The sequence below is a fragment of the Hemitrygon akajei genome, chromosome 3, assembly GCF_048418815.1.
Source record: "Hemitrygon akajei chromosome 3, sHemAka1.3, whole genome shotgun sequence".
NCBI lineage: Eukaryota > Metazoa > Chordata > Chondrichthyes > Myliobatiformes > Dasyatidae > Hemitrygon > Hemitrygon akajei.
In genome coordinates, this window is record NC_133126.1 from 11,828,598 (window position 1) to 11,855,421 (window position 26,824).

Sequence of the window (26,824 nt, forward strand, 5' to 3'; positions counted from 1 at the left end):
ACATCCACTCATGGGGAAGGCTTTGGGAATAAACCCCAAAGGAAATATCCAGAGCTGGAATCCCTAAAGCAGTTCTATGCTGAGTTCAACACTGACTGGCAACTCCTGCGACATTGCTGGTGCCAAACTGTAGCAGTTTCTGCCGTTTCTTTGCTTCCACCAGATGCTTGGAGAGGGGGAGCTTGCTACATCGGCAACAGCTCGCTCTCCATATTGTATTGCCCTGGCTTGCATATCTAGACAGCAAGGACACAACATCCATGATCGACCCTGACCGATGAAAGCTTCAAGGATGTTATCCTCACAAGGGCAGGTTATTGTGAGGTATGACACTTGTGCTTATAGCAGTATGTTGTGCATAAACTTCCTACAATAAAACAGAGACTATATTTCAATATTGCTTTATGGGCTGTAAGGCTTTTTTAGTAAAGATTTAAAAAAAAACATAAGCAGTGATGTATAAACAAGAATCTATCCTTCAGTATCTCGCTCCAGGAATTGCACCTAAGGTATTTGTAAGACATCTTGCAACTTTTAATCAGGGGTCAAATGTCCGCTTTAGAATACCTACTGTATGTCTCCTTTGAGGTACCGAGATCCCTTACACAATGTACAGTAACATGAAAGATGTCAAATGTGAAATTAGAAAGGTATCAGAAGTCTTTCAGCAGTCAAAGATCCTCTTGCTGTTCAGTCCCTGAGGTTCCATTCTGTCTATCTGTCAGATAAGAAGTAAGACATTGTTATAGTTTGTTCAACCATCTTTTTTTTGAAATTTGACTACAGTACTTAGACCAGCTCCCTTTGAGGGAGGAACTGTTCTGTAACATTTCCCAGTTGGCCAACATGAGGTCAGTTACCCAGATTCCTTAAAGGACTTCCATTTCACTTTGTTCTACTGAGCACCACTTCACATCTACCATGGCTTGTATGCTTAAAACCCTCCACATGTTGCAGGTGCATGGTGATAAACCTTACCAGCTAATCCCACCCCCACTCCTGTGCCCCTTAAATCCCCTGATGTTTGAGAGGAATCTTGTTATAAACGTCGAGAAGAAAAAATATTTGTCAGATTTTAGGCTATCATCAATAAAGGGCGGCATTCAAAGCCTAGCCTGCAGCAAGCAGAAAAAAGGAGGAATTTCTCCGTCTGTTTATAGCCCACCTCAAAATATTTAGAAAATTCCAAACAACCCTTCATCTTTGTACCTTATATTTCAAAGGTCTGTAAACCATTATGTCTGTGCAGCTGACTTAATCTATTCTGTAATCCTCACAATTTAAAGTAAAGATCTTTTATTGACGGGAATATAAAAGAAAATCACATGTCAAGTTTACAGTTTCTGAATGCTTTCAGGATGTATAAAGTCTTCTCAGTAACTGAGCGCTTTGGTCAGTTCTGATGAAATTTTGAAAGGATTTCAGAGAAGAAGTTGGTGTCATTCACTTAACTGAAACCAAGCAACCTGTTTTAAAATTTTATCATTCTTACATGTTCCCACTGCTGCCTGTAAGGAGTTTGTATGTTCTCCCCGTGACAGCGTGGATTTCCTCCGGGTGCTCCGATTTCCTCCCACAGTCCAAAGACCTACCGGTCAGTAGGTTAATCAGTCATTGTAAATTGTCACGTGATTAGGCTAGGGTTAAATTGGGAGTTGCGGATCAGCACGCTGTATCTCAATTAAGTTCTTATAAATTAGAAAATATATTAACAGCTCTATAATAATGAGTGCTGCATATGCAGGGCCCTTAGCATTGTCAATGATCCCTCCCATCCATCCAACAATCTCTTTGGCCCCCTACCATCAGGCAGGAGGTACTGTAGCAGTGGGACAAGAACTGTTAAGATGAGAAACAGCTTCATCCCTCTGGCTGTGCGACTACTGAACCCCCTACCACCATCCAGATCTCATCTCATGAAGCATCAGTTGAGATATACTATTTACTTCTTAACTTGTGATAGGAATGCATGTTATTATTTGTTATTTTAACGAGTATCAATAGAGTTAAATTTATGTGTGGTAATATTACTGCATGTGTTCTGTGTGTACTGTGTTGTGCAACTTAGTCCCAAGGAACATTGTTTTGTTTGGTGGTACCCATGTATACGGTTGAATGACAATAAACTGAATTTAAACTTTAAGTGAAGACACTAACTTTTATTGAGAAATTCATTTACAAATTCATCAGAAGTCATTTTTACTCTCCAAAGACATTCATTTTTGTATATCCTCTCCAGTATAAATCCATTCTCCTGCCTTTATCTCCAACCTGCAACATGGATGTTGTGTTTTAAAAGGTAGTTATTAATTTGTGGGATTGGCACACAACACCCACTGGGTTATTGTGCTGCAGGGATGATTGCTTGCACAGTAGTGCAAGTGTAGGCTTCCCTCATTCCGAAGCCACTTCAGTTTAATGTCACCTCAGGCAAAAAGCTTGGTTTGCACCAAAATATTTGTGCATAATGGGTTAAAGACACTTTGTTATTAGAAAATCCTACCCTTTATATTTATGCTTCTTTAACCAATAAATGTACCACCATTATTTTCCATAGCTACTCCAGCAGCACCTCAAAGTTCAAAGTGAATTTATTATTTAAGTACATATATGTCACCATATACACCCCTGAGATTCATTTTCTTGCAGGCATTCATAGTAGAAAAAAGATGTACAATAGAAATAATGACAAACTACACACAAAACAAGAAGAACAAATAATCAATATGAAAAAGAAAACAAACTGTGCAAATACAATAATAATAATAAAATAATACTGAGAACATGAGTTGTAGAGACCTTCAAGTCAAGTCAAGTCACTTTTTATTGTCATTTCAGCCATATCTGTTGGTACAGTACACAGTAAAAATGAGACAATCAGGACCATGATGCCACATGAAACAATACAAAAACTACATGGAACTACGTAAAAACAACACAGAAAAAACTACACTAGACTACAGACCTACCCAGGACTACATAAAGTGCACAACACAGTGCAGGCATTAAAATAAATAATAAACAAGACAATAGGCACAGGGAAAGTGAGTCCATAGTCTGCAGAATCATTTCATTGTTGAGACGAGTGACATTATCCATTCTGGTTCAGGAGCCTGATGCTTGAAGGATAATAACTGTTCCTGAAACTAGTAGTGTAGGACCTCAGGGTCCTGTACCTCCATCATGATGGCAGCAGCAAGAAGAGAGCATGATCTGGATAGTGGGGTGCTGTTATTTTTGTGTCAGTGTTCCTTGGACATGTGCTCAATGGCTTTTCCTGTGATGGATTTGACTGTGTTCATTACTTTTTGTTGGCTTTTCATTCTTGGGAACTGGAATTTCCATACTAGGCCATGATACAACCAGTTAGGATACTCTCCACTGTGCAGTTACAGAAGTTTTTTCAAAGTTTTAGATGACATGCCAAACCTGTGCAAACTTCTAAACAAGTAGAGGCCCCGCCATGCCTCCTTTGTAATGTCTTCCCATACACAACCGTTATCAGTAAAAATAATAAGGAAGCACATTTATAGGACTGTCAGCACAGCGCCATCAGCTGCTCCTATAAGTCCTATCCTGGCCTGAAGACTATATCCCCAAATCTTCAAATCTTCCCCAAGCATTATCCTGAATCTGGCTATTGAAAAGGCAGTAGGAAGATCTTCACCAGAAGAACTCCATGGCTCAAAAAGATGGCTCTCCACCTGTTCAAGTGCAACTAGGTATGATGGCCTTGCCTATAATCAAAGTTCAAAGTAAATCTATTATTGAAGTACATGTACTGCACGTCACCATTCACTACCCTGAGGTTTGTTTTCTTGCACACGTACACAGCAAACCCAAGCAACACAATGTGATCAATGAAAGACCACGCCCAACAGGATGGACAAACAGCCAGTGTGCAAAAGACAATGAACTGTGCAAATACAAATGAAAAAACAAGGAATAAACATTGAAAACATGAGATAAAGAATCCTTGGAAGTAAGTTTATAGGATATGGGAACATTTCAATGTTGGGGTGAGTGAAGTTATCTCCTCTGGTGGAGGGGTAATAACAGTTCCTGAACCTGTGGTGTGAGCTCTGAGGCTCCTGTGCCTTCTTTCTCATGGCAGCAGTGAGAAAAGAGCCTAGCATCATTCAATAAAGGCCACATTCAATGAAGTACAACATAAATTAGAGGTGAGCTTCTTGAGACAAAAGAAGAGTACCGTACAAGAATGGCTCTTCTGTCCATAAAGTTGTGGAGTACAAATTAAACTGGTAATTAAATGCCTAACTAAACTAATTCCTTCTGCCTACATGAGGTCCATTTCCCTCAAATCTCTGCACATTCATGAGCCTATCGAAGATCCTTCTAAACACCTCGATCGTATTTGCCTACACCACCACCACAGGCAGTTCATTACAGGTACTTACCACTCTCTGTGTAAAAAACTTCCTCTCTACATCTTCTTTGAACTTACCCTCTCTCACCTTACATTCATGCCCTTCTTGTATTAGATTGGTGGCGGGGTGGAGATAGGTCTCTACCAAAGGAGGTGTTAGGTACTTCTTCCCTCTGCTAACCTGCAGGTCACCCTTGGGCAAGGTGTAGCACCTGCTTAGCCCCCAATCAGGGTCACGTGAAGCCATGGGAGCAGGTGGTGGATGGTCGTATGAGCAGCTGGTGCATGTCACAGGTCCTGGTTATGCGACCACTGACACCAGGCAGACAATCTCTGAAGGGTATTGATAATGGCCGGGGTCACCCATTTGTAAACACACTGCCTAGAAGAAGACAATGGTAAACCACTTCTGTAGAAAAATTTGCCAAGAACAATCATGGTCACGGATAGACCATGATCACCAACGTCTGTCATATGCCACTGCACATAATGATGAAGACAATGATGACATATTTTTTATTGTAATTTATAGTTTTATTATTATGCATTGCATTGTACTGCTGCAGCAAAACAACAAATTTCACAACATCTGCCAATGATATTAAACTTGATTCTGAATCTGAACCCCTTTTGAATTCCACCACCCAGCTACACAAGGGGCAATTTACAGTGGCTGACTGACTTACCAGCCCATGTGTCTCTGGGATGTGGAGGAAAGCCAGCGCATTCAGAGGAAATGGTGATCGTCACAGGAAGAAAGTGAAAACACCACACAGACCGCACTGGAATGAACATGGCTCACTGGAGATGTAAGGCAGAGACTCTGCTCCTCACACCTCTGCCCAGAAGAAGGCAATAGTAAATCAGTCCTGTCGAAAAAGTTCCCAAGAACAATCATGCTCATGGAAAGACCATGATTGTCCATGTAATACGACACAGCGTATAACGAATGACTGAGTATTAGACATTTTGAACCTGCAAAAGAAAAAGTACTGGCTATCTACTCTATCTATTGCTCCCATAGTCTTATCTACTCTCTGTCAAATGTCCCCTCAGCCTTCACCGCTACACAGAATACCCAAGTGTGTCCAGGCTCTCCTTAGATCTAATTCAGATATCATCCTGGCAAACCTCTTCTGTACCCTCACCAAAGTCTCGGATACAACAGAGGTGAGGAATCTTGTGTCACACGTGTCCTTGTTCTTCACTTACTAAGCTATACTTATGAATCTTTATTGCAATCCTTAAGAGAATCAGATTCCTTTAGTGACCTAACTATTGGGTTTTCAGATGCTCATTGTGTGAATGAGGTATACTTTTGAAACACACAGACTAAATCCTTTCTGTGGAGAATTGTCCCGCCATCCTGAAATAGAAGTATGATCTTTTATTTTACAAGTTCAGCACTCCAAGTATTTATTATCAATGACCAAGTCATCAGGTATACTTACAGCAGAGGTTGATAGGTTCTTGACTGGGAAGGGCATCAAAGGTTACAGGGAGAAGATAGGATAATAGGATTGAGAGGAGCAATATATCAGCCGTGATTAATGTTAGAACAGACATTATTGGCCAAATAGTCAAGTCAAGTCAAATCAAATCACTTTTATTATCATTTCGACCATAACTGCTGGTACAGTGCATAGTAACATGTACAATGTATGGGACATTGGAAAAAAGTTGAATTTCCCCATGGGGATGAATAAAGTATCTATCTATCTATCTATTTATCTATCTAAAAATGAGACAACGTTTTTCAGGACCATAGTGTTACATGACACAGTACAAAAACTAGACTGTAAAAAAAAACAACACAGAGAAAGCTACACTAGACTACGGACCTACACAGGACTACATAAAGTGCACAAAAACAGTGCAGGCATTACAATAAATAATAAACAAGACAGTAGGGCAAGGTGTCAGTCCAGGCTTTGGGTATTGAGGAGTCTGATAGCTTGGGGGAAGAAACTGTTACATAGTCTGGTCGTGAGAGCCCTGAATGCTTTGAAGCCTTTTCCCAGACGGCAGGAGGAAGAAGAGATTGTATGAGGGGTGCATCATAATGCTGTTTCCTTTGCGGATGCAGCGTGTAGTGTAAATGTCCGTGATGGCCGGAAGAGAGACCCCGATGATCTTCTCAGCTGACCTTACTATCTGCTGCAGGGTCTTGCGATCTGAGATGGTGCAATTTCTGAACCAGGCAGTGATGCAGTTGCTCAGGACGCTCTCAATACAACCCCTGTAGAATGTGATGAGGATGGGGGGGGGGGGGGGGGGGGGTGGGAGATGGACTTTCCTCAGCCTTCGCAGAAAGTAGAGACGCTGCTGGGCTTTCTTTGCTATGGAGCTGGTGTTGAGGGACCAGGTGAGATTCTCCACCAGAAATTTGGTGCTCTTTACGATCTCTACTGAGGAGCCATCGATGTTCAGCGGGGAGTGGTTGCTCTGTGCCCTCCTGAAGCCTAATAGCCTAATTCTGCTCCTATGTCTTATGAACCTAAGCGCACATATGTTACCATATATTACCTTAAATTTCATTTTCTTGCAGGTATTTACAAGAAGAAAGAAATACAATGGAAATTTGTGGAAAACTATACATAAATAAAGGCTGCCCTACAACCAATGTGCAAAAGAAGACAAACTGTGCAAATAAAAATAAACACTGAGAACATGAGTTGTAGGTCATAGAATCAGTTCATATTAGTGGTGATTGACACCGGTTCAGGAGCCTGATAGTTGCAGGGTAATAACTGTTTCTGAACCTGGCGGTGTTTGTCCTAATCCTTCTCTCTGGTAGTAGCGAGAAGTGAGTCAGACTATCATTTTCTGTAAACATTTCCATGCTTGTGTATTGGTGTTTCCATACCAGTCTGTGATACAAGCAATCAGAATACTCTCCACTGTGCTTTGATGGAAGTTTGTCAAAGTGTTGGGTAATATTCCATATCAAATCAAACTCCAATTGTTTGGTAATAATACAGCAGGAAAAGAAGATTTACAGATGGATTCCTGAAACGTTTGAAAAGGTATACTGATTGCAGAAATGGTGTGTAACCTAAGCCGGCAGAAACTTCACATTTTATTGACTGGTTGCATCACAACCTGGTTTGGAAACAAGAAAGCACTGAATGAAAAATCCTACAGAAGTAGTGGATATGATCCAGTCCATCATGGGCAAAGCCCTCCCCACCACCAAGCATATCTACATGGAGCACTGTCGTAGGAAAGCAGCATCTATTATTAGGAACCCCACCACCCAGGACGTGCTTCTTTCTCACTGCTGCCATAAGGAAGAAGGTAGAAGAGCCTCAGAACCCACACCACCAGGTTCAGGAACAGTTTTAAACACAAAGTACACTGCAGATGCTGTGGTCAAATCAACACGTACAAACACGCTGGAGGAACTCAGCAGGTTGGGCAACACCCGTTGAAATGAGCAGTCAACATTTTGGGCCGAGACCCTTCATCAGGACTGAAGAAGGAGGGGGCAGGGGCCCTATAAAGAAGGTGGGGGGAGGGTGAAAAACCAATCAGAGTAAAGATCAAGGGATTGGGGAGGGGAAGCAGGGAGGGGATAGGCCAAAGAGGTGAAGAAGGAATGTAAGGGGAAAGCACTATGGGTAGTAGAAGAAGACAGAATCATGAGAGCAGTGATAGGCAGCTAGAAGACGAGGCAAAATGGAAGTGGGATGGGGGAAGGGAGAGGGAGGGAATTACCGGAAGTTGGAGAATTCGATGTTCATACCAAGGGGCTGGAGACTACCCAGGCGGTATATCAGGTGTTGCTCCTCCAACCTGAGTTTGGCCTCATCATGGCAGTAGAGGAGGCCATGTATGGACATATCCGAATGGGAATGTGAAGCAGAGTTGAAGTGGGTGGCAACTGGGAGATCCTGTCTGTTGTGGCGGACGGAGCGGAGGTGCTCTACGAAGCGGTCCCCCAATCTGTGTCGGGTCTCGCCGATGTAGAGGAGGCTGCACCGAGAGCACCGGATGCAATAGATTACCCCAACAGACTCACAAGTGAAGTGTTGCCTCACATGGAAGGACTGTTTGGGGCCCTGAATGGTGGTAAGAGGGGGGGTGTAGGGACAGGTGTAGCACTTACACTTGCAGGGATAAGTACCAGGTGGGAGATCTGTGGGGAGGGACGTGTGGACCAGTGATGCACCATCAATAACTCACGCTGAGACTTAGGAAGTGAGATATCGGCTTTTATTGACTGAAGAACAACACTACATCCTGGGAAAATGAGGGAGAGCAGCAGACCACAGTCGCCTTTATACAGGGGTCTGTGGGAGGAGCCACAGGAGCAGTCAGCAGGGTCTGTGGGAGGAGCCACAGGAGCAGTCAGACAGGTATATCTAGTTCACCACAACCAGGCAGTCGCAGAGGGAATGATCCCTGCGAAAAGCAGAGAGGGGTAGAGAGGGAAAGATGTGCTTGGTGGTGGGGTCCTGTTGAAGGTGGCGGAAGTTGCGGAGGATAATATACTTGATCCGGAGGCTGGTGGGGTGGTAGGTGAGGACAAGGGGAACACGGCCCCTGTTGTGGTGACGGGAGGATGGGGTGAGGGTTGAAGTGTGGGAAATGGAGGAGATGCGGGTGAGGGCATCATTGATAACGGCAGAAGGGAAACCTCGATTCTTAAAGAAAGAGGACATTTGAGATGTCCTGGAATGGAAAGCCTCATCCTGGGAGCAGATGCGACGGAGACAGAGGAACTGGGAATAGGGAATGGCATTTTTGCATTGGGCAGGGTGGGAAGAGGTATAATCAAGGTAGTTATGGGAGTCAGTGGGTTTATAGAAGATGTCAACGTACAGTCTATCTCCAGAGATGGAGACCGAGAGATCGAGAAAGGGGAGAGAAGTGTCTGAGATGGACCAAGTGAATTTGAGGGCTGGGTGAAAGTTAGAGGCAAAGTCGATGAAATTGACGAGCTCAGCGTGGGTGCAGGGAGCAGCAATAGTTTTACCCCTTAACCATCAAACTTTTGAACCAGAGGGGATAACTTCACTAACTCCATCACTAAACTATTTATACAATCAATGGACTCACATTCAAGAACTCTTCATCCAACTTTCCGATATTTTTTTTTTTCTTTTGCACTTGCAGTTATTTTTTGCAAGTCGGTTGCTTATCCATCCTGTTGGATGCAGTTTTTTATTGATTCTGTTGTATTTCTCGGATTTACTGCATATGCCCACATGTAAGTGAATCTCAGGGTTGTATACGGTGACATATATGTACTTTGATAGTGAATATACTTTGAACTGTGAAATCTTTGTGGATTTCCTATTCCTTCTAGGCCTGATAAGTGATCTGGGTCTGGCAAATGATGAGCTTCAAAACACAGTGGGCAAATTACCCCAAAGACCAACAGCATTGTTTCTGGGCCCTGTGTACTTCACAGCAACTTGATTTTTGTGATGAATAGATGTAATTAATGAATTGGGCAAGATCCTGATGGATTCTTCACTTTCCCCTGTAGTGTTTGTAAACATTAGGGATAATCTACAGGTTGAATGATTTAGTGACCTGTGTCTATGTATAGGTAACCATCGTCGGCAAAGGGAATGGTAGAATGTTGGTAAGCTTATTGGTTTGTTATTTGAAAGAATGGCGTATTGACTTTGTGTCATGAGTTCAAGTCCCGTCAACAGGTGAATTTCAATGTGAAGAGTTCAACAAGAAATGGTGGAATCAGTACTGGTGACCTGGTTGGTTCATTGACATCCCTCAGGTAAGACAACGTGTTGCCTGTATCCATTCTGACTTGCCCCCAGACCCAGATAAATCTGGTTGGTGCTGAGATGTGAAATAACATAACAAACCGTGCAGTCATGGTGGGAAGTGGACATTGGCCAGGTTCATGCCCCCCTGTACACTCTGAATCGAGAAAAGCAATCAGTCTCTTCACAGGTCGTCATGAGCTTCCACTAAGCCTCCACACCAAGTGGTGAACTGGTTCTGTTACTGAAAATCTGACCACAGTATCCATCACAGTAATAATCCATTGGGTAGAAATAGTTCGGTTCACATTATGGTGATGGTTCAAAGAATTCCTTCCCAGGCTCTTGGAACTGAAATATTAGATTCCATTTTATTCTGCCCGTTGCGTTTTCCACCTATCACCTCCCAGCTTCTTATTTCATCCACCTACCCCCTCCCACCTGGCTTCACTTATCACCTTTTAGTTTGCACTCCTGCCCCTACCCTCCACTTTCGAATTCTGGTATCTTCCCCCTTTATTTCCAGTCCTGATGAAGGGTCTCAGCTTCTTCTTCTGTTCCATTGATCCTGACTGACCTGCTGAGTACCTCCAGCAGTTTGCCTGTTGCTTTGGAGTTTCAACATCTGCAGAATCTCTTGTGCTTATATTAATTATGTTTCATTTTCCATAGATGCAGTTTGACCTGATGAGTGTTTGGGTATTTTCTTATTTTAGGTTTCTTACATCGGCCGTTTTTCAATTTTCATTGATGGTGGCTTTTCTCTAGTTTCCATGATGCCAGATCTAAATCCAAGAGAAGCTTGATCTGACAGGATTCATTTCTCGAGCACATACAATGAAGAAAGCAGCATTCAGGTAAGATAATGCCTTCTGCAAGGACAGAATTGTTTCAGCTCTTTGAATTATACAAATCAATTAACCGTGACATAGAACTTTATAGTGGCACTAATCATCGGGATACATGAATAAATATTTCTATGCTTTACAGTAAAAATGAGGACCTGACTGAGAATTTATAACTCAAATCATCCTAAGAAAATCATCTCAGCTCCCACAAATACTCAACAATTTTAGAATAAGTTTATTTACAATAATAATTTAAGGATTTAATTAGTACTTTCACCGCCCGCAGGACATGTGAAGTAATAGTTAGTGCTCAGCAACAGTGCAGCATTTTATAATTTATTTAAAGATGTGATTAACATCCTCCCAGAGGCTCCATGCCCAAAGGAAAATCAAAATACCTTACAGTACAGCAGACACACTTTTATTTTAAGTTGTCATGCAGGACTCTCCAAACTTACGATGCCACACAGCTGGCAGAGCCACTGCCTTACTGATCCAGTAACACAGGTTCGATTCTAACCTCTGGCTCTGCTCATTTGGAGTTTTACAGATTCTCCATTTAAGCAAATGGGTTTCTCTTTTGGTATTCCAATTTCATCCCTCAGTCCAAAGGGCTGACTGATTAACTTACTGTTATCAATCATCCCTGCTGTCAACATTCCCTCCAATTTTTTTTATAGGTGCGTGGTCCAACCATTGGTCTGAGCAGGAAATTTTTACCTGGCCTGAAAACTATGTGGCATTTTAATAAAACATTATACAAAAAAAAACAATTCTAGCTGCGTGGCAACAAAGGTTATGTGCATGGGAGCGTTTCAGTTACAGCATGGCCATGAGGGAACAGTGCCTGGTGTACAGGTGAATGGCAGAATACTGGGGAGCTGATAGGAATGATGTTGGGATATGATGTTGAGGCTCTATAAGGCACTCGTGAGACCACACTTGGAGTATTGTGTGCAGTTTTGGGCTCCTTATTTTAGAAAAGATATACTGACTTTGGAGAGGGTTCAGAGAAGATTCACGAGAATGATTCCAGGAATGAAAGGGTTACCATGTGAGGAACATCTGGCAGCTCTTGGGTTGAATTCCCTGAAGTTCTGGAGAATGAGGGGGGGTGGGGATCTCACAGAAACATCCCGAATGTTAAAAGGCACAAACAGATTAGATATGACAAAAGTTATTCCCCATGGTAGGGGAGTCTAGTACAAGAGGGCACGACTTCAAGATTGAAGGACGTCCATTTTGCTACAACAAGTGTATGGGACATTGGAAAAAATGTTGAATTTCCGCATGGGGATGAATAAAGTATCTAACTATCTATCTATCTATTTAGAACAGAGATGTGAAGAAATTACTTTAGTCAGAGGGTGGTAAATCTCTGGAATTTGTTATCACAAGCGGCTGTGGAGGCCAAGTCATTGGGTGTATTTAAGGCAGAGATAGATAGGTTCTTGATTAGCAAGGGCATCAAAGAGTATGGGGAGAAAGCAGGGGAGTGGGGATGACTGGAAGAGTTGGATCAGCCCATGATTGAATGACGGAACAGATGCAATGGGCCAAATGGCCTACTTCTGCTCCTATATCTTATAGCCTTATGGAATGTAGTAAGAATGAAATGAGAGTGGCACAGGTGGGTAGTTAATGGGAGATTGAAGAGCCTCTTTCCATAGTCTATCACTCCAAATGTGATTGACATAGAGAGTGAGAAAACGAATTATAAAGTTAGAGGTTCTGCAGATGCTAGAAATCTTGAACAACACATAAAATTCTGGAGGAACTCAACAAGTCACGCAGCATATAAACAGTCAACATTTTGGGCTGAGACCTTTCATCAGGTCTGGAAAGGAAGACAGACAGACATACTTTACTGATCCCGAGGGAAATTCGGTTTCATTACAGCCGCACCAAGAATAGTGAAGAAATATAGCAATATAAAGCCATAAATAATTAAATAATAATAAGCTAATCATGCCAAGTGGAAATAAGTCCAGGACCAGCCTATTGGCTTAGGAGTCTGACACTCTGAGGGAGGAGTTGTAAAGTTTGATGGCCGCAGATAGGAATGACTTCCTATGACGCTCAGTGTTACATCTTGGTGGAATGAGTCTCTGACTGAATGTACTCCTGTGCCTAACCAGTACATTATGGAGTGGATGGGAGTCATTGTCCAAGATGGCATGCAACTTGGACAGCATCCTCTTTTCAGACACCACCGTCAGAGAGTCCAGTTCCATCCCCACAACATCACTGGCCTTACGAACGAGTTTGATGATTCTGTTGGTGTCTGCTACCCTCAGCCTGCTGCCCCAGCACACAACAGCAAACATGATAGCACTGGCCACCACAGACTCGTAGAACATCCTCAGCATCGTCCGGCAGATGTTAAAGGACCTCAGTCTCCTCAGGAAATAGAGACAGCTCTGCCCCTTCTTGTGGACAGCCTCAGTGTTCTTTGACCAGTCCAGTTTATTGTCAATTCGTATCCCCAGGTATTTGTAATCCTCCACCATGTCCACACTGACCCCTTGGATGGAAACAGGGGTCACTGGTGCCTTAGCCCTCCTCAGGTCCACCACCAGCTCCTTAGTCTTTTTCACATTAAGCTGTAGATGATTCTGCTCGCACCATGTGACAAAGTTTCCCACCGTAGCCCTGTACTCAGCCTCATCTCCCTTGCTGATGCATCCAACTATGGCAGAGTCATCAGAAAACTTCTGAAGATGGCAAGACTCTGTGTTGTAGTTGAAGTCCGAGGTGTAGATGGTGAAGAGAAAGGGGGGCAGAAGCAAGAATAAGAAGGTGGGGGGAAAAGGGAAGGAGTGATAGGTGAGGAAAAATGTGTGTAGGTGGGAATAGACAATAAAACATTTGCATTGATGACAATACCCAGACCCCAAAAAAATGAATATAAAAAGAATTAAATCACTTTGGACGCCATTAACATTTTTGGAATTATTTCCCATGATACACATGGGACGCTTGGAAATCTGCTGCCATTCCTTTCGACCAACAACCAAAACTTTCTCATTTAGCTGCATCACACAGACATGAAGCTACTATTGAAATGATGATTATGCAGTTTGAGACTCCCTAAAACATGAATTCCAAAGATTATACTGCAAACATCCAAGCTATGATTTTTTTTTGCACGCCAGACAGAAAAGCTGATGGCCCTTTAAGACAGAGCTCTCTCCAGATGAATGCCTAACAAGTTCTCTCTGCCAGTGGCACATAATTGACCAATGCACAATGACAGGTTTTTATTCGTAATTATGGTACTGGAGGAAGCAAGCTGGATGGATTCTTTAACATTGTGGGAGCTGCAGCATGCCATCAGCACAGGCAAATTAAGCAAATAAAGAAACAATGGCTTGTGGCTGTGTGACTGGGGGTGGATATTCGTGGGCTCGTTATCTTGTAAGGATTTCAATTGACCCACAATTCTGGGAGGACGGTGCATACTGATTTGTGAAGATTTTTTTTAAACAAAGAAGAATTTAGAGCAGTGAAATGCTAATAAGAAGGAGTTTATTTTTAGTTCTTCCTTTTAGTTGCAGTGCTGTTGCAAGATTACAGTTTTAAAACTACAAGTTAGTTCAGGAAGTTGCTGTTCTTGAATTGTGGAAACACACGCAGGATATTTGGATATCTATTCCAGCACAAGTCCCAAACCCTTAAAATTACCAAGCTAATTTTCCTCTGAGTACAGCAATGGCTTCATAAGAAAATTGGATTGTAATGATTACTGTATATACCTTTATAAGATATGCAAACAGATACAATTTCACAATATATACATTTGATTGCATATTTTTGTAAAACAATATAAATGAATACAATCGGAAAATATGTTTGTGAATATGCTTTGTTAAAAACCATACATAGATAAAACCATAAAATTGTATACATAAACATGAAAGGTTCCGCAGATGCTGTAAACCTAAGCAATGCACACAAAATGCTGGAGGAACTCAGCAGATCAGGCAGCGTCAGTGGAAGTGAATAAACAGTCAACATTTTGGGCTGAGACCCTTTTTCCAGGTGTGTGTGTGTGTGTGTGTGTGTGTGTGTGTGTGTGTGTGTGTGTGTGTGTGTGTGTGTGTGTGTGTGTGTGTGTGTGTGTGTGTGTGTGTGTGTGTGTGTGTGTGTGTGTGTGTGTGTGTGTGTGTGTGTGTGTGTAGAACTTTCCTAAGATATAGGGATGAAGTGGGGCGCAGAAGCATAGCAGTAAGTGAGACTCCATTATGCTTGGGGCTGGTTAGTAGGTGAATTGGTCATTGTAAATTTTCCTTCAATTAAGCTAGGAATAAATACGTGGATGCTGTGCAGTGTGGCTCATTAGGCTGGAAGGACCTGTTCCGTGCTGTATCTTTAAGTAAAATAAAATAAATTACACTATCATAATAAAATTCAAAGTTCAAAGTAAATTTATTATCAAAGTACATATATGACCATGAGATGATTCTTGTGAGCATACACAATGTCCATAATAGAATAATAACCATAATGGAATCAATGAAAGACTGCACCCACTGTGTGTTTAACCAATGTGTAAAAGACAACAAATGTGCAAATACAAAAATAAATTAATAATAATAATAAATAAATTAGCAATAAATATTGAGAACCTGAGATGAAGAGTCCTTGAATGTAGGTCCATTGGTTGTGGGAACAGTTCACTGTTGGGGTGAGTGAAGTTATCCCCTTTGGTTCAAGAACCTGATAGTTCTGGGGTAATAACTGTTACTGAACCTGGTGGTGAGAGTCCTGAGGCTTCTGTACCTCCTTCCTGATGGCAGCAGACAGAAGAGAGCATGTCCTGCATGGTGAGAGTCCCTGATGATAAAGATTATATTTTAATTAAATATTTATGATCATGAGTATTACATAATAGATAGTAATACACACAAAATGCTGGAGGAACTCAGCAGGCCAGGCAGCATCATTGCTCCCCCTCTGTGATCTCTGTTACTCTCCGACTCTTTGACCATGTGCTCACCCAGACTTACTACCACAGCACCAATCAACTTCCCAGCTCTTTTTTTTCCACCTTTCCCCTTCTCTCGGTTTCACCTGTCATCTACTACCTTTACTTCTTTCTCCCCACCCCCCACCTTCTTACTCTGACTTCTAATCCTTTTTTCCCCCCAGTCCTGATGAGGGTCTCGGCCCAAAACATCGACTGTTTGCGGTTTTCCACAGATGCTGCCTGACCTGCTGAGTTTCTCCAGCATTTTGTGTGTGTTACCTTGACTTTCATCAACTGCAGATTTTTTTCTTATTTGCATACTAGACAATTTGCATGCATTCATCAACTACATGCAAATTCATAAAAGTCCAGTTTAAGAAAATAAACAAGCATGATTTAATTGCAAACATGGGTTAACATCCAAAGATCCAAATTTATGTTCTGCCCGCAATAATTTTGAAGTTACCTATATTAATTCATTAATTAGTTATTTTAGTAATGCTATTGGATTGTGTAACTATTCCGTTGTTGAAAAGGCGACATAGGTTTGGTGCATCTACTAGCATTGTCAATGCCACATCTTTGGGCTATGAACAATAAGCTCTTCTTCAGCACTGAAGGGTCTTGGCCCGAAACGTCAAAAGTTTATTCCCATCCATAGATGCTGCCTGACCTGCTGAGCTCCTCCAACACGTTGTGCGCCTTGCTCCACCATTGAGGACCCCCATCACCCAGAACATGTCCTCTACACATCGCTACCATCAAAGTGGAGGTACAAGAGCCTAAAAATACACACTCAACATTTCATGAACAGCTTTCACCCCGATTTCTAAATGGACAATGAACCCACGTACACTACCTCACTATTTATTTGCTCTCTTTTTGCACTAATTTAATATATATAAAATATATACACAGTATATTACAGGATCACACACACACACATATATATCTTATTGTAATTCATAGACTTTTTATTACTCTGTCTTGCAATGTTCTGCTACCGCAAAATAACAAATTTCATAACATATATAAGTGATATTAACCCTGAATCCGATTCAGAAATTTTTAAAAAGACAAAATAGTACAAAATTCTCTGAGTTGTTCTATTTTCCTTTTAATGTTATAGTTTAGACAAAAATCCAAACAGCAATCACGACTGGAAGAAAATGAGGTACCATGTGTTTGAAAACTCCTTATATCTATACCAGCTTTCCAAATGAACTTGAAACATCTGCAGTCCTTTGCTGTATCTTCATGCTGACTCAACAGAGACAGGCATTGAGGAAGGAACATGCCAGGATGGACTCATCCTTCACAATCAGGAAAGCTCACCAGCGGCTCCACTTCCTGAGAATGCTAAAGACAGCTGGATTGTGCACATCCATGCTTACATCTTTCTACAGATGCGTAGTAAAGTGCATTCTAATTGTGTGGCGGACAGGACGGGTAGTCCAAACTACCCAACATACCACTGGCACCAACCTACCCCACCATCAAGGACATAAAGTACATACAGAAAGATGCTGGAAAAAATCCAGCAGTATCATGAAGGATCCCACCCACCCTGATTCTTGCTCGTGAATAGTCTGTCCAATGCCCATCTGGGAGGAGGCTCATAGCATCCATGCCAGGACCACTAATCTCAAAAACAGTGACTTTCCCTAAGCAGTAAGGCTGATAGTCATCTTCACCCACTAATCTACCATTCCACAGCCCCCCCCCCCCCCCCCCCATCACCACTACTTCATTTCCTGTCAGAGTCACCTTATGTACAGACACTCCTGTACCTAGCATCACTTTATGGACATTAAATCAATCTATGTACCTATAAGCTACCCTATGTATTTATATTTATAATGTTTTTTTTAATTATTGTGTTCTTTATCTTACTGTTTTTGTTTGTGCTGCATCCGATCTGGAGTAACAATGATCTTGTTCTCTTCTAAACTTGTGTACTGGAAATGACATTAAACAATCATGAATCTTGACTTCTTACAAAAGGAGGGTTACCACCAACACTGTCACAGCTAATCCACTGGCAGGATGAAAAAGCTGATATCATTTTGCTCTCCCAAGCCATAAAGTTCAGGGACAAATTTCACTCAATAATTTCTGTTGGGCATACTATGTTATTTTCATGCCCACAACTGCTAATAATGGTGCAGGAATGTTTGGGGAGGCATCTAATTCTTCAAGTTCTTTGTGGCACCACAGTAACGCAGCAATTAGTGTGATACTATTACAGCTCGGGGAATCAGAAGCTCAGAGTTCAATTCCAATGCCATCTGTGAGACATGCGTCCTTCCTGTGAGCACCAGCTTCCCCTGGGTACTCCAGTTTCCTCAACGTTTCAATGACATGCGGGTTTGTAGCTTAATTACACATTGTAAGGTGTCCTGTGATTAGGCTAGGGTTAAATAGATGGGATGCCGGGCCAGAAGACCGTAAGAACATAAGATACAGGAGCAGAAGTAGGCTATTCGGCCCATCATGTCTGCTCCCCCATTCAATCATGGACTGATCCAATTCTTCCAGTCACCACCAGCCACTTTACTCCTTGATCACGCTTCCTTTAGGATATCCTGTACAAGGGCTCCCAAGTCCCTTTGCATCTCTGCATTTTGAATTCTCTCCCCATTTAAATAATAGTCTGTCCTTTTATTTCTTCCACCAAAGTGCACGACCACACACTTTCCAACATTGTATTTCATTTGCCACTTCTTTGCCCGTTCCCCTAATCTATCTTAGTCTCTCTGCAGGCTCTCTGTTTCCTCAACATTACCCGTTCCTCCACCTGTCTTTGTATCATTGGCAAATTTAGCCACAAATCCATTAATCCCATAGTCCATCATCTAAATCATTAACATACATCATAAAAAGCAGCGGACCCAACACCGACCCCTGTGGAACTCCACTCGTAACCAGCAGCCAGCCAGAACAGGATCCCTTTATTCACACTCTCTGTTTTCTGCTGATCAGCCAATGCTCCACCCATGCTAGTAACTTCCTGTAATTCCATGGGCTCTTATCTTGCTAAGCAGCCTCATGTGCAGCACCTTGTCAAAGGCCTTCTGAAAATCCAAGTACACCACGTTTACTGCATCCCCTATGTCTGTCCTGCTTGCAATTTTGTTTAAAAATTGCAGTAGGTTAGTCAGGCAGGATGTTCCTTTCAGGAAACCATGCTGGCTTTGGCCTATCTTGTCATGTGCCTCCAGGTACTCAGTAATCTCATCCCTAACAATTGATTCTAACAACTAGTAAACACAAAGTACACTGCAGATGCTGTGGTCAAATCAACATGTACAACAAGCTGGAGGAACTCAGCAGGTCAGGCAGCATCTGTGGAAACGAGGAGTCAATGTTTCGGGCCAAGGTCCTTCCTAATGCGAGGGACGAAGGGTCTCGGCCCGAAACGTTGACTCCTCGTTTCCACGAATGCTGCCGGACCTGCTGAGTTCCTCCAGCTTGTTATACGTGTTGATTCCAACAACTTCCCAGCCAGTGATGTCAGGGCCTCCTTCTCCTCCCTTGTCCATCACCTCTCTCTGGTGCCCCTCCCATGGATCACTCTCTTCTCCTATCAGATTCTTTCTTCTATGACCCTTTACCTCTTCAACCTATCACCTCCCAGTTTCTTACTTCATCCCTTCCCCCACCCAATCACCTTTCTCCCCTCACCCAGCTTCACCTATCACCACCCTGCTTCTACTCTTTCTGATTCTCAGACTTTCTTGTTCTGACTTTTTCTCCCCTTCCTTTTCAGTACCGATGAAGGACCTCAACATGAAGCGTTGACTGTTGATTCTCCTCCATAGCTGCTGCCTGACCTGCTGAGTACCTCCAAAATTTTGTGTGTTACACCTTTCAACTGCCTTTTTTGCTTTTATTTTTTGACTGTTATTGCTCCCCCTTCAACTTGCAGTTGCCGAGTTGGGTAAATGTAACCAATGCCTTTGTGTCTGTTCTTTAGTATTTGATTTTAAAAAAAATTAATATGGCATTTGTGTTAGTGGGCTACTAATTTTACACTATTTTCCCACAAGCCCATTGCTTGTACATTAACAACAAGAGTCCTGAAGAAGGGGCTTGGGCCGAAACTCGGCTGTTTCCTATTTTCTATAGATGCTCCCTGACCTGCTGGAGTTCCTCCAGAGTTTTGTGTGTGTGTTGCTTTAGATTTCCAGCATCTTTAGATTTTCTCATGTTTGTAACTTGTTTTAAATGATCAGTTCCTGAGATTTCAAGATTGCGACATAATAAAACCTCCACAGATTTTTAACTAAAAACACATAATCTTATGTATTTATTTATTTAGAGAGGTAACATGGAACAGGCCCTTCTGGTCCCACCAAGCTGTGGTGCTCAGCAACTCACCAATTTAACCCTAGCCTAATCACAGGACAATTTACAATGAACCTACTAACAGGTACATCTTTTGAAATGTGAGAGGAAACCGGAACACCCAGAGGAAACCCATATGCGCACAGGAGGAACGTATAAACTTTGTTAAAAAGGATGCCAGAATTGAACGCTGAACTCCAATGCCCCTAGCTGAAATAGCATCATGCTAACCATTAACTGTGACAACCCTTCTTCACTCCATTGGACTGTCTTACTGCTTCTTGAGGTTTGAAGGCTGTGGTAATCAGTTCCATGCTCTGATTTAGCAATTCTTGACATTGAATGGACTTTTCCATCACCTTCTCAGAGTCAGTTAATTTTTCTAGCAAAAATCCGAGTCTTTCATTAACAACCAGAACTGCCGTACACTCAGCCACCTTCAATTTACTTGCAATCCTTGTCCAGGCATGAAGGAACGATGTTTTGTTCCTGAAAGCCAAGGCCTTGCTGAAAAGGCTCATCTGTCTTTATCTGATCAACTCACAGCCTACTTCCAGCATTTTATTTTGAGTTTTCATCCTCCCTGATCACATTTCCTTTATCCTAATTGAATGTTTGTAAGCTAACATTCTGCATTCAGCAGTATTACATGTCTAAAGTTTGGGAAGTTCTATAAGGAGATTATTTTTATTCTGAGATCTGGCAGCATCCTCCCATTCTTGATTCTATCTCTGCTTTGACACCAAAAGGATTTCACAATGACAGCTTGTTCTAAGGACTTTCTAACTCTCTTCTCATCGCTGACTTTTAGTGTCCTCATTTTTGGCACTAGTTACTGGCACAGGAACTGTATGATCACTCTGGTTTGCTGAGCAGTGTGTGAATCTTTGCTCCTCAGCCGATGTGTTTCAATACATTGATTTGCTGACACTCCAGCCGTTTCATCCCTCACACACACGCACACAGAGTTGTAATGAAGTGGCACAGAAGAGGAGATGAGGCCTGAGGCAGTTCAGCCGCAATTCTGTTGTATGAAGGAGCAGCAAATTGCAACACAAGAGATTCTGTAGATGCTGGAAATGCAGAGCCACACTCACAAAATACTGGAGGAACTCAGCAGGTCAGGCAGCATCTACTGAGAGGGAAAGACAGTCAATATTTTGGGCCAAGACCCTTCATCAGTCCTGCTGAGTTCCTCCAGTATCTTGTGTGTGTTATGATGTCACAGTTTGAGGAGCCAAGAGGCCTGCTCCTGCTCCCATGATCTTGTGTTCTGGTGTGACGGGTGATATTACTTTGAACTTTGAGCTTAGAATATTAATAGACGGGATACAGATGTGAAAACAAAATGGACATAGCGACATTTTAACACAACGCTTACTACTGTGTGTAGGTAATGATATGAATACATGCAAGAGTTCATCAGCTGAAGTGCTTTATGCTTGATAAAAAGGCAGAATTCTAACACTTCTCCTGTCTCTTCCAAGTGTCCTAAAACACTCAGCAGCTGGTGAAGTATTTCTGAAGCGTAATCACTCTTGTAACAAAGAAAACATTGCAGTTAATCTGCACACAGCAAGCTCCCCTGAACCAGAATATGATAATGGCTGGATAGTTTGTTTCACTATTTAAAGATGATTACCGGTACTTACTTACTTACTTACTGCCCGTTATATCACTGGCATTTAGAGCAGCGTTGAAGGTCCCCCATCTCTGGCAGTGTTCAGAGCTTCCTTCACCATGTCAGTAACTCCCTTTTGGTTTTCACCACTGTCAGTCAAGCAAGTCCAGGGTGAAGACTCAGGGTCACATTCAGATTCTTCACTGCTGTTCCTGTAACAGTTTCTTTTACCAGTCGGGGTTGTTAGCCCTGAGCTGAACCACCGAACCTGGAGGACCACTGGACCACTCTTAGTCTGGCATCTACCCTCTGACCTGTTTGGCATGGGTGACCCTACAAGGAGCCAAAGCATAATGCCCCGACTCCAGACAACATACAGTCACTCTCTGGGTCACTGAGGCACGCAGTCCTCCAAGCCACAACAAGGTTGTGATCCTCTTAGAGGTTAATGATGAGTGAGGGATGGAAATTGGCCAGGACATGAGAGGGCACCATGGTAGTGTAGCAGTTAGTGTGATCCTATTACAGTTTAGGGCGCTGGAGTTCGGAGTTCAATTCCAGCGCATTCCACAAGAAGTTTGTATGTGCTTTCTGGGACAGCGTGGTGGTCCTCCGGGTGCTGCAGTTTTCTCTCACATTCCAAAGACACACCAATTCATAGGTTAGTTGTTCATTGTAAATTGTCCAGTGACTAGCCTAGGATTAAATAGGTGGGTTGCTGGACAGTGTGGCCAAGTGCTGTTCGTGCGGTATCCCTAAATAAAATAACAAAAACAAAATCCCTAGCTCTCAAAGGAGTGAGGTAGAGTCATTTATATCCTTCTAAATGGGAACTCAATTTAGTACTTGATTGAGAATATAGCATCTCTAACAGTGCAGAACCCTCTCCTGGAGCTCTGTGTTCATACCCCTGGGATGAAAGTTGAACTCCCGCGGGTTCTGGGGTTAGAGTTCCATGCAGGCTGGACATATGAGGGTCGGTGACCTCCTGGGTACATGAGTTGGTGAGACCAGAATACAAGGCCTAGGGTTTGTGGTCCCATTATCGGTGAGTCTGGTCTGGAGCTCAGGGTACTCATCTGTGATCAATGGCGAGTCCTTGGGTTGATACCAAAGATCAAAGCCCAAAGGTAGAACAGGTCTGAGAGTCAAGGCTCAGTGGCCATAGCTCTGGGTCTGGGTCTGGGATGGTCATAGCTCTGGGTCTATGATGGCCGTAGCTCTGGGTCTGGGATGGCTGTGGCTCTGGGTCTGTGAGTGTGAGAGCTTACTGGAGAAGTTGCAGGTACAATTCAATTGAGTCCACTGGAGGCTGGAGGCCTGTCCTGGGGGTTAGTGCACTGTTTGTGTGTTTGAGGGTGTGTGGGATGGTAGGAGGGAGGTAAGAGGTTTGTTTTTGTTGTTGCTGTCATTCTGTTGTTTACTGGTGTTGTTCTGCAAACACGTTGAGCATGTGGAATGTGTGGGCTGCCCCCAACAGACTCTTTGGTGGTGTTGGTTGTTAACACAAATGCCGCATTTCACTGTTGTGGAAAGGAAGGGTAAAGACAACAATATAAAAAGGTTGGGGACTGGAAGGAGGCTAGCTGGAAGGTGATAGGTGAAGCCAGGTGGGTGGGAAAGGTAAAGGGCTGCAGAGGAAGCAATCTGATTGGAGAGGAGAGTGGACCATAGAAGAAAGAGAAGTAGGAGAGGACTCAGGGGGGAGGAGATAGGCAGGTGTGAAAAAGGGGCCAAAATGGACAATAGAAGAAGAGGGGAAGGGGTGGGATTTTTTAAATCAGATGGAGAAATCAATTTTCATGCCATCAGGTTGAAGACTACCCAGATGGAATATAAGGTGTTGTTCCTTCACCCTAAGGGTGGCCTCATTGTGGCACAAGAGGAGCCCATGAACTGACATGTCAGAATGGGAATGGGAAATGATTTTTGTGGATGGAGTGGAGGTGCTCGAAGAAACGGTTCTCCAATTTACAACAGGTCTCACCAATGTAGAGGAGATTGCATCGGGCACAGTAGACAATCCCAGCAGTTTTGCAGGTGAAGTGTTGCCTAATTATGAAGGACTGTTTGGGGCCCTGAATGGAGATGAGGGACAAGGGACATGGCAGGTGTAGCACTTTAGCTATTTGCAGGAATGTAAGGACAAAGGAATTATGGAGCAAGTGATCCCTGTGCAAAGCTGAGACGGTGGGGGAGGTAAAGATATATTTGGTGGTAGGAGTCCTTTGGAGATAGCAGAAGTTGCAGGGGATGTGGTGTTGGATTCACAGGCTCATTGGAAAATAGGCAAGGACAAGAGGATCTCTATCGCTGTTAAGATGGTGGGAAGACAGGGTGAGCATGGATGTCCAGGAAATGGAGGAGATGCGGGCGAGGGCGGCATCAATAGTGGAGGAAGGGAAGCCCCATTCTTTGAAGAGGAGGACATCTCTGATGTCTTGGAAATGAAAGCCACATCCTTGGAAAATGCAATATTTCGATGAAGTCCTGTTTCAAGGTTTCAACCCAAAACATCAACAATTCCTATCGCCACAGAATTGCTGTTCAACTTGATAAGATTCTCCAGCAGATTACAGCAAAATTGTTTTTCAAATGATGGAAGATTATCCTTTGGTTTTCTTTACTCAAATCAGGCTGTGCAAGCAAATTGGAAGGCAAGCAGCATGTGGCCTTTACTGAAGAGACTTTGAGCACAAGAATAAAGTTGGGTTATTGGAATTATATAGAGTAGGAGTGATGAATACCTGGAGTATTGTGTATTAGTCTGGTTTCCCTATCAAAGACAATAAGACATAGGAGCAGAATTAGGCCATTTGGCTCATTGAGTTTGTTCTGTCATTCCATCATGGCTGATTTAAATGTTTGACCTAAAGATTAGCTTTATTGGTCACATGTGCATCAAAACATACAGTGAAATGTGTCGTTTTGCATCAACGACCAACAGACCCAAAGCCTGAGGTTTGTGTTGGGGAAGACGACAAGCTTCAGCACGATTCCGATGCCAACATAATATTTCCACAGTTCATTAACCTTACCCCTAACAGTATGACTTTGGAATGCGAGAGGAAACTGGAGCACCCAGAGTAAACTCACGCAGTCACGGCGAGAACGTAGAGACTCCTTACAGACAGTGGAAAGAGTCGAACCGTGATTTGTAATTGCGGACTGTGTAAACAGGTTGTACTCACCGCCAATGGAGGTTTGACCAGATGAGTTCCTGGGATAGAGGATTGGTATGGAGGGGAGACTGAGCAGACCAGGCCTAGAATTTATGGAAAAGGATGTTAAGTGATTTACCTCAATTAAGAAATATCTGGCTGAACAATTGAGTTGTCAAGGAATAGAAGTTACAGATCAAGTACTAGTCAACTGGATTAGTATAGTGGGTATCTCATGTAAAAAGATCTTTACACCTCATGTTCTCAGTATTATTTTTACAGTATCTGCAGTTTTTAAATTTTGGGCACTGATTGGTTGTCAGTCTTTATGTATAGTTTTCATAAAATTATACTGTACTTCCTTTGTCCCCCTCTAAATGCCTGCAAAAAATTGAGTCTCAAGGTAGAATATATGTATGTTGAGAATAAATTTACTTTAACCTTTAAGGTTTGGCATGGACTTTTTTTCCAAATCATATGAGTCTTTGGCTGTATTAGTTAGTCTGGGTGACCTAAATCAAATATGTAAAGTTTTGAGTTTTAACAGGGTAGATGCAGGGATAATGTCCTCTGTGTGTCATCGTTACAGTCTCAAAATCATGGGGAGGCCACTTAAGGCAGATATAAAAATAAATTTCTTTATGCAGTAGGTGGTGGATCTTTGGAATTCTCTGTCCAAGAGGGATATTCAGTTATTGCATGTATCAAAAGATTCTTGGATATTGAGGGAATAAACGAATACAGGTAAGTGCAGGAAAGTAGCCCTGTGGTAAAAGAACAGATGCAATCTGACCCCCTCCCTCACGTCCATCTTAACTACATTTTACAGCAGCACCATTGAGAGCGTCCTGACAAGTTGCTTCTCCATCTGGTTATGGGAGGAGCCGAGCATCTGACCGGAAGTCCTTACAAAGGACTGTGAGAACAGCAAAGAAGATCATAGGGGTCTCCCTACCATCCACTGGGGACATGTATCAGGAGCATTGCATACCCTGGGTACTATCAAGGATCCCACCTATCCATCCAGCACCCTCTTTGACATTTTACCATCAGACAGGAGACTCCGATGTATAAAAACAGGAACGGTCAGGATGGGAAACAGTTTCTTTCCCCAGGCCATTAGGCTTTTGAACTCCCTGCCACATCACATTCAAAGTGTCGCCAGTTAATCTGTTCTATACCCTACAATATTTAATTTATGCACTTTACTTTGTTTATTTATATATAGTTCACCTGTAGATTTTATCCTCACTTTCCTAAGTTATTGTGTGTTATGTGTATTATTGTGCTTTACACCCTGGTCCGGAGAAATGTTGTCTCTTTTAATGGTATACTCATATATAGTTAAATGACAATAAACTTGACTTGGCTTGACTTGTATAGCAGAGCAGACACAAAGGGCTGAATGGCCTATACCTGCTTATATTTCTTATGTTATGTTTACAAAGCAGCATAGAGGAGTTGGCTTGAGTAGATTAAATCTCCACTATTAAATGACGGCAATAAGTAGTACAACTCTGAAAATATTTGGAACATAAATCTCCTCATTAAAAAGATTTACACTGTTGAGTAGCGGCCCTAACTTTCTGCAGGGAGTTTAATTGGCAATTAATGTGCAAATGCAGCAATTTTGTAAAACTCTCGGGGAGACTGAGGGTGAGTTGCCCTTTTCCCGAGGCTAAAAGTGGAGCTGCAAAAATCATGCAGCAATTTGTGGTGATTCGCTCTCACAGGATAGCTCTTCCTCGCCACATGT

The 26,824-nt window shown here is 42.6% G+C and overlaps 1 long non-coding RNA gene across 1 annotated transcript; it reads right to left on the bottom strand.

The window, feature by feature from the left end:
* Positions 1–592: 592 nt before the first annotated feature.
* LOC140723145 (uncharacterized) lies at positions 593–25,168 on the bottom strand. Its single transcript, XR_012097822.1, has 3 exons — positions 25,099–25,168; positions 15,599–15,806; positions 593–718 (listed from the first exon to the last, which is right to left on the bottom strand). It is a non-coding gene; the product is annotated as an uncharacterized lncRNA (long non-coding RNA).
* Between the last annotated feature and the right edge of the window lie 1,656 nt (positions 25,169–26,824).